The following is an 11,631-nucleotide window of genomic DNA, read 5'->3' as shown; positions in this document are numbered from 1 at the left end:
GGAGGACTGCTATGGCCAGCACCCCCAGACTCCCTAGCTTAGTCGCCATATTGCAATGTCCCGGCCGGGAGCACAGAATGAATCTAAACAGGGTCACATTTGTCCTTATCTGATGATCAATGTTGTCTCTTTCCTCTCTCCATTTCCCTTTTCTACTGAGATCTTTTCACTCCAAGGGCTATAGATGAATATACTATGAACTTCTCAAAGGTATGGGCCACGTTCCCTACGTACGAGTCTCTGCAGGGCTGAGAACAGTGTCTTAAATATCAGAGCTACCCAGCAAATATTTCTGCAACGATAGGACCCTGCATGGGAAGGACTGCCGTGGGAGGAATGGAATGCTCCTATGGAAAGGAGGAAGTGATCTATAGCCTTAGAGAGCTATGAATAAAATGTTATGACTCAGGGAAGGGAGAGCTCACCGCTGACCAGCAGTGGTGAGCAGGGACGCTTGCCCTGAGGACGGAGGCGTGAAGACATCTGACCCAGGGAGCAGAGTAAGCCGAGGGTGGCAGGGTGTGTCCCACAGCTCAGGCTGGACTCTGCACTGTCACTGTCACCAGCTCGGTTAAGGAGCAGGCCTTATCCGGGCATGAAGGCCCTTACCATAGGAGACCCTATCCTCCTGCATTCCACGCAGAGCGGGGCAGGGCCTGGCAGGAGGATGTGCTGGTGGAGGCTCCCTCCTTCTGTTATTCTCCCTTTTTTATGGGGCTCATGTGAGCCTGGTTATAGGGGGAATACCCAGGCCTCTTGGTGCCAGGAAGTCTGGTTTGGAGTGCCAGCTGTTGGAAGGAGTAGGTTGAGAGCGCCAGCTGCTTGGCAACTGGAGATCCTGGGCCCCGGAAAGGTGCAGAGAAACCACCTGTCCCCCGGGGAAGGGCTGAGCCACGAAGGGCAGCCCCTCTTGCTGGGAATAGGGGGCCCAGGGCGCAGGTGGCTCCAGGTCCAAGCAGCACAGCGTGAGAGCTTCTTGACTAGCCTTCTCCTTCATTGTAAAGACATGGTGAGGTAATCAGCTGCTCACATCTAGACAGAGTGAGTAATTTTGAATTTGAGAAAGTAAGAGGATAAGAAGGCATTCTGCATAAGAAATTCAAGAAAATAAGGAACAGACAAACAAGTCGATACAAGAATGACTTAGCATTAGAAGTAACAGCAGGTCAGATGTGTGTGTGGGTAACAGAGTGGCCAGGATAGTCTAAATAAAGTCCTAACTGTAGGACAGGGGACGTTTGATGTGTGAGGCTGCCTGGTGGAGAAGCGCCTCCTTCCCCCCCATCAGCGCCCAGGGCCTTCCATCCACAGGACAACCCAAAGCATTCTGCCATGCGTCCCACTGCTCCCTGGGGGACGGCGCCCCTGCTGCCACCCACCAAGGAGAGCTGGAGCAGGGTTTCCTGTGGGCTCAGGAGAGATGGGGTGGGGGCGGACCTGGATTTGAGGAATCCTGGTGGGCGAAAGTTGTTTGGCTGGTACCCTTCTGGGCTTGAGAAGTTACTCCGAGGGAGGGGTCAAGGGTGATTCACATCTGAGGCCAGCGGGGGCTCCCTGGTGACAAGGCCATGGGTATGGGAGTTTGGGATGGGGGCCAGAGCTGGGTGCTGTTGGACTTTTCCCTTTGTTTCCTGAAGCTTCGCTCAAAGGATCATTTACATACCATAAAACTGTTTTCAAGTGTAGAATTCAGCGGTTATTGGTGTATTTACAAAGTTGCACGGCCATCACCACAACCTTGTTTTTTTTTTTTTTTTTAAGATTTTTATTTATTTATTTGACAGACAGAAATCACAAGTAGGCAGAGAGGCAGGCACAGAGGTGCGGGGTGGGGGGGGAGGTAGGCTCCCTGCTGAGCAGAGAGCCCGATGTGGGGCTCGATCCCAGGACCCTGGCATCATGACCTGAGCCGAAGGCAGAGGCTTAACCAACTGAGCTACCCAGGCGTCCCACCACAACCTTATTTTAAGGAGTGCTGGAGCTTTCCTGAGACCCAGGAGTCCGGCCAGGCCTGGGGGCGTGGTCAAGCCTGCCTCGGGGGCGTGGTCGGCCTAGGCCTCGGGGCGTGGTCCGGCCTGCGTTGGAGGTTCTGCCAAACCAGGCGGGCGACCAGGTTAGGCCCGCCTCAGGGGCGTGGTCGGCCTAGGCTTCGGGGCGTGGTCAAGTCAGGCCTCAGGGACCTGGTCTGGCCTGGATGCGGAGTTGAGAAGGCCCTTTGTTTAACTCGAAGGTGGAAGCCTTGGCAGTGGTCGATGCAAAACGGTCAAGAGAGAGTACTGAGCAGACTTAGTTCAACGCTTTGGGGACAGTGTTGACTTAGTGAGTGGAAGGAGAAGGAGGAGCTAAAGACAGAGAGAGGTAGGAGGAGGAGCCTGTGGGACCAGAGACCAAGGGTGAAGACCGCGGGTGATGCAGAAGGAAGACCAGAGGGCTGGGTGGCTGCATCGCGGGAGGTGGACTGCCAGCCCCCTCCGAGAGCAGAGTGAGAGGCTGATGGAGATGGAGCAGGAACCGGAAGATTTCATAGAAACCCGGGCACCTCAGTCTCCTTCGCCCTGCCCTCGTCACCAATCCTGGCAGAGTTGCCCCTACTGTCCTCTCCCCTCCATCCATTTCCGGTCATCTCCAACCAGCTTCATCCTCACCAGCGCCACCTTCCCCCCACCCAGTCCGGGGCCCACCTCCAGTCCACTGTCTGCAGCGTGGCAGTGTGACGAGAGGTCCACCTGCCCCAAACGCTGCTTCACGGCTTCTCGTGGTTCCAGGGAGAAAACTTCAATCGCGTTAGTAGCGAGGCTGCCAGACCCCAGCGGTCCTGCCGCTCCGTGGGCCCTGGCCCCATTGCCTACCTGCCCAGCCTGCCCAGTCTGCCCAGTCTGCCCAGTCTGCTCACCGAACTCCAGTCACGGGTCTCCTCTCAGTGCCCCCTGGAGCTAGCCAGGGGCTTCTCCACCATGCAGTTCCTCTGACTAGAACATTCTTCCCCCCAGCTCTTCCCATGGCTGGTTTCTTCTCATCTTTCAGACTCCCTGACCACGACTGGTCCATAGAGCCCCTTTCCTGGTACTTTCTGTGTGCCTTCCTGACACATGCCATTGGGGTATATTTTTGTTTTACTGTCTATTTTCTTTCACGAGACTATCAGCTCCCTGGAGACAGGCCCCAGCTCTGGACTGTTCACCCTTGAATCCCTAGAGCCTAGCACCATGCCTGCTACTTTGAAGTGGGTCCTGCAGTTGAATGAACAGATGAAGAAAGCTTAACTTTATCTCATGGTTTTCCTTGGCACTGCTTTCCTGGTATGACAAATGTGGGACAAAATATCCACGCTCCCAATCTTTCAGGACTGCTAAGGAGAAAGGGTTCTTTGCAGTATTGTTACATGGCTCTGGCTGGTTTTTTTAGGGCACTGGAAAGCCTTGGCTTTCTTCTGATCTTGAGGCTTTTTCTCTTTGAAGACTTGGTCCCATGCAGCTCCGCGCATACCGAGTTGTGCCCTGCACCACAGGGGGTCTGGCCTGAAACCCAAAGGTGGTGGTGTCCCCCAGGCTGCATCTACTGGGGGCACGGCCTTTGAAGCTACCCAAAGCCATTTTCAGCCCTGCCTGCGGGTTTCTTTCCCAGAACCCCAAACAACTCTCCTCTTGACTCTTGGTTTGGCTTTACGGCGGGTTGGATTTTCTCACTTCTGATGTCTGGAAAGGGAATCAAGTTTCTCTCCTCACCCTGCTACTTTCTGCTCCCTCTGTGGATTCTGGGACATGTTGCCAATCCGTAAATGATGTTTTAGTTCTTTCTTTGTTGTTGTTTTGGAGCCTTAGAGCCTGTGTTCTTAACACCAGGTGCTGAAAAATTAAACTTATCATCAATCGCCATCATCAAAGCAAGGTGGGGTAGGACGGTTTCAACTAGTCCCAAATTTCCTGAAGGAATTTGGCCTCTCGTCAATTCTCCTCTCCTGAGGCTGACGTTACTAGTAGAACAACGCTCTCTTCAGCAGCCCAGCACGGTCTGGGATTACTCGATTAAAATGCCAGGCAAGGGTCTCAGTGCTAAGCACAAGAAAGGAACCATTTCTTTGACTGATAAAACCTTAGCTGTTTTTTGCATTTGGACTGTGGGACTCTAAGAATAGTGTATTTTTTCTGGAAGTGGAGTTTTAACAACCTAGAAAGCTTAATTAAGCTTTCCTGCTGCACTTTTATTTAATTGAGTTAGTAGCAGGAGAGTATTTTTAGAACCGAAGTGATTATTCATGTAACAGATACACGTCTGAATATTCTTAAGCCTCTATCTAGGGCAAAACGTAACTGAAGAGTTGACTTCACAAGTCTGAAAGTATGACCAGTGGTTTTTACACATGTCGTCATTGTCATATCTATTCATTTCATTCATTCATTGTTTATACCCTGCATTCTTTCTCCTAAGTACAAGTTTCTTCCTTTGTCTTTATTTTAATTTTAATTTTTTTTTTCAATTCCCTCAGTGTTTGCTGGTCCGAGTGAGCTCCTTTCATAGCCTTTGGTTTCTTTTGGATTTTTTTTCTTTTATTGAGAGGAACCAGGATATCACTCAGAGGTGAATGCTTTGTATGTTACTTTGAATAGTAAAAATAATATTAAAAAATTTTGGTCCGAGGGGGCTGCCAGTTAAAAAGAAAGCAGCCATTGGACTGAAACTATGAAGTGTGTGGTGTCCCAGCAATTATGGTGACAAAGTACCAGATGGCACGTTTTCAGATGAAGGCTCAAGCTAGATTAGATCTTTCAGACTCTAGTGAAAAACAGGACATTAAAGTGGTCCAAAATAAACTTTCAGATTTGTCTCAAAGGCCCCTGGTGTCCAAGTAGAGTAAAGGTGGTTTTAGTATTGATAATGTGGAAAATGCAGTTTGCAAATAATGGCCACTACAACTCCTGGTTAGATTGCTGAAATATCTCTGTGCAGATAATGGGAATCATCTAGCAGGAACAGAGTAACTGATCTGAAGTAGACGTGATCCATGTTGGCATAAATCATCTACGAGTTTGGGAAAGGGGGTGAGAAGAAGGTGTGAGAAACCTGAGGGTGGGGCGGGGCGCGATGAATTCTATTTAAGGAATTCTCCACATTCTCTGAAATGAGTTTGCCGGTTCAGATCCATCTGTGAGATCCACGCAAAGATACGGGACTGGGCAGGACTGTCCCAACGGAAGGTGGCATGTGAAGACAACTCCTTGAGGTGGCCACAGGGCACAGGCTAAACTCAAGTCATTTCTTGTTCTTTTTGATATTTGTGGTATCAGATGCTGCTGCTCCTGAAAGCCATATTTCCACGCTTGTCTTTATTTTTAAAAATATATATTTTATTTATTTATTTGCCAGAGAGAGAGAGAGAGCGTAAAAGCACAAGCAGGGGGAGAGCGGGAGGCAGAGGGAGAAGCAGGCTCCCTCCTGAGAGGGGACCTACCCCCCCACCCCAATGCGGGGCTCGATCCCAGGACCCTGGGATCATGATGTGAGCTGAAGGCAGATGCTTCACTGACTGATCACCCAGGTGTCCCCCATGTTTGCCTTTGGAGTGAGTTTCAGAACTTCCCTGTCCCTCTTCTGCTGCCAAATGCTGCAAATCCAAGGACCTGTTGAAAAGGCACCGTTTCTTCTGAAATCATAGATCTCATTCAATTAGGGCTTGTTGCACGACCCGCAAAACCTTCAGGGCTTCTCCTCGTCCTCAGATATCCCCCTGGCTTAGCATCCTGCAGGGCACACTAAGACGTGCTCCCTTTCTGTCTAAGGTCAATGACCAAACCCAAGTGACTCAGGAGAGCTGCCGCCGCCACCAGAGCCAGCAAGACATCTTCTGCGCCCCCCACCCCGTCTCCCCACCCCCTTCTGTCTCAGGGAGGGGAGCACCTGCCGCAGCAAATGCAGGGTTCTGCACGTCCTAGCAGCACCGCGGTTTCCCAGAGGCAGAGGAGAATACCGGCAGCATTAAATGCAATTTCCTTCCTTAAATTCAGACTCATTTCACTAAGCAGGATCCATATTAAAGCAGAAAAAGGGTGAGAAGAGAGGCGCCTGGGTGGCTCAGTCAGTTAAGTGTCAGACTCTTGGTTTCATCTTAGGTCATGGTCTCAGGGTCCTGAGGTCAGGGTTGGTGAGATCCAGCTCCGGCTGGGGCTCCACGCTCAGCGGGGAGTCTGCCTGAGACTCTTTCCTCCTCCCTCTCCCACCTCCTCGGCTCCCAGCCCCTCTCCCCCCACTGCCACATGCATGCTCTCGCTCTCTCTAAAATAAATAAATAAGTGAATGAAATCTTAAAAAAAAAGTATGAGAAGAAAACCTAGGTATTGGCAAAATGACGCCCATATGCCCACTTTTTGTTTTAAGTAATGCCTTCTTCCCCAGAGGGTGGTATTTTTCCTCATGTCCCCCGCTTTCTTTTCTCCTTACTCTAATCTCTTTGCTCTTCACCCTTCCTAAGTCTCCAGGATTCCTGTCACTTGGACGTGGGCCAGGAAAACTCCCCCAAAGATGCGGTTTGCACCTCTGAGCCTGACTCGGGGCCCTCCTGCGGGTACCTGGTCTTTTCCAGGCCATTTTCTCTTTGCCTTAAATGCGGCTCTGGCTGCCAGCTGCCTGTTTGAAAGCCAGATTTCAGATATTACTTTTGCAGCGATCCCAGATTATCAGGCTAACTAAATATTTGGGTCGTGAATCGGATGTGAAGGCAGTGAATTTAATATGAAATAGCAGCTTCATTTTGGTCCAATTCCAGGTCATTTTGTTGTTGTTGTTGTTGTTCTAAACCCAATACACTACATGGTAGTGTTTCGAAGAAACCTCTTTATTGAAAACTGTGAGTGGCCATGGCGTATTAGACAGTGACACAAACAAAAGCACACGGTGAATTAAACCCTATTTCAGGTCTCTAGTCCCAGAGAATGTGACATTAAATAAAAGGGTGAAGTTTTCTGAGATTGCTCCGGTGGCAGAGTTAAGGTGATAATGTGTGTTTCTAAGACTAGAAGCAATCGAATGCGGGCCGAGAGAAGCGTCCTTCTCCGTAAGCTTTCCCAAATGAGCTGGTCCTAAAGAAACTGAAAAAAAAAAAAAAAAAAGTTTTTTTCAACTGCAATAGAGACTTTTGTCTCACGATACATTAAATATATATTTATTACATTACATAATATTGGTAGAAATGGGATACAATACAGTCAGTGATTGTATGTATCGGGATTTATCAATGTGGGTTTTCACAATATATCAGGTGAAGAAAGCAAGTTATAAAATAGTATGTATGATAAATAATATATAAATAAAATATAAATAATATGATAAATAAATAATAAAAGATGCCACTTAAGTAAGCCCACATGTGTATGGGTGTGATTCACAGACAATTTTGAGTAAAAAGATGGGCAAATACTCACCCAGAGTTTGGCGGGGATTGGAGGGTTATTAGGATGGGACACTTTCTCTTCATGCTTTCCTCTAGCCTGTCATATTGCGTTTGTAATCAGAAAAAGACTAATATGAATTAAAAACTATAAAAAAAATTACGCAGATAGAGGGTTCTCTCAGGAAGACTGAGATTAAGGGGTATTCCTCTGGTAAATAAAAAAGGTGGTTTTTTCCTTTTAGGAGAGTCTACCGAGTGCTTTTATGCATGATTGAATTATGTAATCAATGTACAGGACTCATCAGTAATAGCTCAAAACACAATTTACCTGGATTATTTCAAATAGTAAGATCCTACTAACAATATTATAACTGGATTTTCTATTTTTTTTCCTCTACCAGTCCAATCAACTAAAAATAAAGTACATATGGGGCGCCTGGGTGGCTCAGTGGGTTAAGCCGCTGCCTTCGGCTCAGGTCATGATCTCAGGGTCCTGGGATCGAGTCCCGCATCGGGCTCTCCGCTCAGCAGGGAGCCTGCTTCCTCCTCTCTCTCTCTGCCTGCCTCTCTGTCTACTTGTGATCTCTCTCTGTCAAATAAATAAATAAAATCTTTAAAAAAAATAAAAAAATAAAAATAAAGTACATAGACATGAAGAAAGCAAGATATAACTACTATCTCTTACATAGCATTTAAAACTCCCTATATTTTATTTAAAATCTAGACATAGTTTGGCTTTACTCAATGAGATGGCATATACTCAAAGAGGGGTAGTTATTTGGCCAATAAATCTAACAGTGCCTTTGACCAGTTTCAGAGAATTATGAACAGCTTTGGATGAAGGTATTTTTTGGACTACCCGACAAAATAAACGCAAATATTTAATAACTATGCTTAAAAGGTAAGATCTTTAGGAAAGAATACTTCCCCGTACATTTCTGTTAGAGGTAAAGAGTGGTACCAAGACAGCACCGCAAACCAGGAAAAAAGCAAATAGGACCTCCTAGTACTTTACAGAATTCTCCACATGATTGTATTTTCAAACACATTAATTTCATGGTGTCTTACTTACACTGGGCTTTGGTCTGAGAGGCTGGTGCTGGAATGGCGGTTGATCAATGAATTAAGTGAGTCAGAAAGCTTACCAACTGGAATTTTTTCATTACTGCAGCACTGGCCTGATGCTGGTGCGAACCAGTGAGGACGGACTCTGAAACTCGATACGTTGTTAACGCTGCGTTTCCATCCCTTTCACAGCCATGATGACTGCAGCTCCCATTCATGGCTTCTGGAAGGATTGCTGGTCTGTCCAAAAATAGTTTATCAACAGATATGCAAAGTTGCATCACTGTCTTTGATTTTAAAATTGAGATATAATTCAGGGTGCTTGGGTGGCTCAGTCGGTTAAGGGTCAGGACTCCTGATTTCTGCTCAGGTCATGGTCTCAGGATTGTGAGAACAAGCCCGAGTTGGGCTTTGTGTTGGGCATGGAGTCTGCTTGAAGATTCTCCCTCTCCCTCTACCCCTCCATCCCCCACCCCCTTGCACACCCATGCGTGCAATATTTCAAAATAAATCAATAAAGTTGAAATAAAAATCACATTCCATAAAATCCACCCCTTTGAAACGTAAGTCTTGGCAACTTTTACTATGTATACTCACAAAGTTGTGCAACCATTACCACTAACTCCAGCTCATTTTCATCAGCCCAAAAAGAAAGCACACACCCATGAACAGTCAGCACCCCTTTCTCCCACCCCTCACCCCCGTCAACCCTTCATCTACTTGGTTTCTATGAATGTGCTTGTTCTGACCATTTCATATAAATGGAAATATACAATATGCAATATGTGGCCTTTTGTGTCTGGCTTTTGTCCTGTTTTCAAGGTTCAGCCATGGTTCTAGCATGTGTGAGTACTTCATTACTTTTCAGGGCTGGTAACGTTTGCTTATATGGATGGACCACATGGTATTCATCAGTCCATTCATCCATGGGCATTTGAGTTCTTTCTCCTTTTTTGGCTCTTGTGACGGGGACAAGCTTTTGTGTAGATGTATGTTTTCAAAATCTTAGGTACCTAGGAGTGGAATTACTGGGTCACAGGGTAATTGTGTGTTTAACCTTTTGAGGAACGGACAATCTGTTTTCCAAAACAACTGAGGCAGCATTGTACAGTTAGTTGATAATCTCCCCCAGCAATTAGGTTTCAGTCACTCTATGTCCTTGGTAACCCTTGTTACTGGCCACCTTTTTGTTTATCCTAGTGGGTGTGAAGTGGTATCTCATTGTGATTTTGACTTGCGTGTCCCTAATGACTAATGATATTGAACATCTTTCATGTGGTTATTGGACACTTAGATACCTTTTTTGGAGGAATGCTTATTCTAATCTTTTACCCAATTTTTATTTGGAGTTTTTTGTATTGTTGAGTTGTTAGACTTCTTTATATACTAGGCCCTTATCAGATATATGATTTGGAATAAGAGTTCCCATTCTGTGGGGGTTTTTCATTCTCTTAATAGTGTCCTTTGAGTAACAAAAGTTATTAATCTTGATGAAGTATAATTTATTCTTTTCTTTGGTTGCTTATGCTTTTGGTGTCATAGCTAAGAAATCTGCTTAGTCTAACATCATGAAGATTTATACCTATGGTTTCTTCTAAGAGTTTTTTATTTTAGTTATTACATTTGGTTCTATAATCACTTTGAGTTAATTTTTGCAGGTGTTATGTGGTAATGGTCCAGTTTGATTCTTTTGCATGTAGATATCCAGTTATTCTAGCATCGTTTGTTAAAAAAATTATTCATTTCCTCGTCGAGTTGTCTTGACATTCTTGTAAAAAATAAATTAACAATAAATGTGATAGTTTCTATGGATTCTCAATTTTATTCCATTGATATTCATGTCTATCTTTATGCCAGGATCATGTAGTCTTAATGTAACTGTGTAGGAGGTCTTGAAATTCGGAAGTGTGTGTCCGACACATTTGTTCCTCTTTTCAAGATTATTTTGGCTGTTCTGGGTCTTTTGCATTTCCACATTAATTTTAGGATCAGCTTATTCATTCCTGCAAAAAATGTAGCTGGTATTTTGATAGGGATTTGCACTGAATCTGTAGATTAATCTGGGAGGTACTGCCCTAACAATATGGCAGTTTCTCTATCCATGAACATAGCATTTCTTTACATTTATTCAGGTTTTTAATTTTTTCAGTGATGCTTTGTAGCTTGCAGTGGGTAAGTCTTAAACTTCTTTATTCTTAAGTATTTTATTCTTTTTAATTACTAATGTAAATATAATTTAATTTCCTTCATTTCCTTTTTAGATTGTTCATTGTTAATGTATAAAAATCAATTAACTTTCATATGTTAATTCTGTGTCCTGTTGAACTTTTATTAGGTCTAATTGTGTGTGTGTGTGTGTGTGTGTGTATTCCTTATGGTTTTCTACATACAAGATCATGTCATCTGAAAATGCAGTTTTAATTCTTTGTTTCCAAGCTGGATTTTATATTTCTTCTTGCCTATTGCCTGGGGTAGAGGCTGTATTACAAAGATGAATAAAAGTGGTGAGAGAGGACTCTTTGTCTTGTTATTGATACCAGGGTGAAAGCTTGCAACATTTTTGCCACCAATATGTTAGCTATGGGTTTTTCACAGGTGTTATTTATCAGGTTGAGGAATTTCCCTTCTAGTTTTACTTTGTTAAATATTTAAACGTTAAAACATTCATCAAATATCAAAATTTTTTTCTGCATCTATTGAAATAATCATATCGTTTTTGTCCTTCGTTCTACTAATGAAGTGTTATACATTATTTTTTTATTAAGAGTTTGTGAATAACTGGTGTTAACTATTTTTCAAATGTTTTATAGAACTCACCAGTGAGGATATATTCATTCTCAGACCTTTCTTTATGGGAACCTTTTTTTTTTTTAAGTTTTTTTTTTTTAAAAGATTTTATTTATTTATTTGACAGACAGAGATCACAAGTAGGCAGAGAGGAAGACAGAGAGAGAGGAAGGGAAGCAGGCTCCCCACTGAGCAGAGAGCCCGATGCGGGGCTCGATCCCAGGACCCTGAGATCATGACCTGAGCCGAAGGTAGAGGCTTAACCCACTGAGCCACCCAGGCGCCCCAATGGGAACCTTTTTGATTACTAATTTGATCTCTTTTCTCGATCTATTTAATTGTTTTTTTCTTCTTCAGTCAGTTTGGTGGTTTGTGTCTTTGTATAAATTTCTTTA

Source organism: Lutra lutra, chromosome 7 (assembly GCF_902655055.1).
Source record: "Lutra lutra chromosome 7, mLutLut1.2, whole genome shotgun sequence".
Classification (NCBI taxonomy): Eukaryota; Metazoa; Chordata; class Mammalia; order Carnivora; family Mustelidae; genus Lutra; species Lutra lutra.
Note: the sequence above shows the minus strand (reverse complement) of the source record.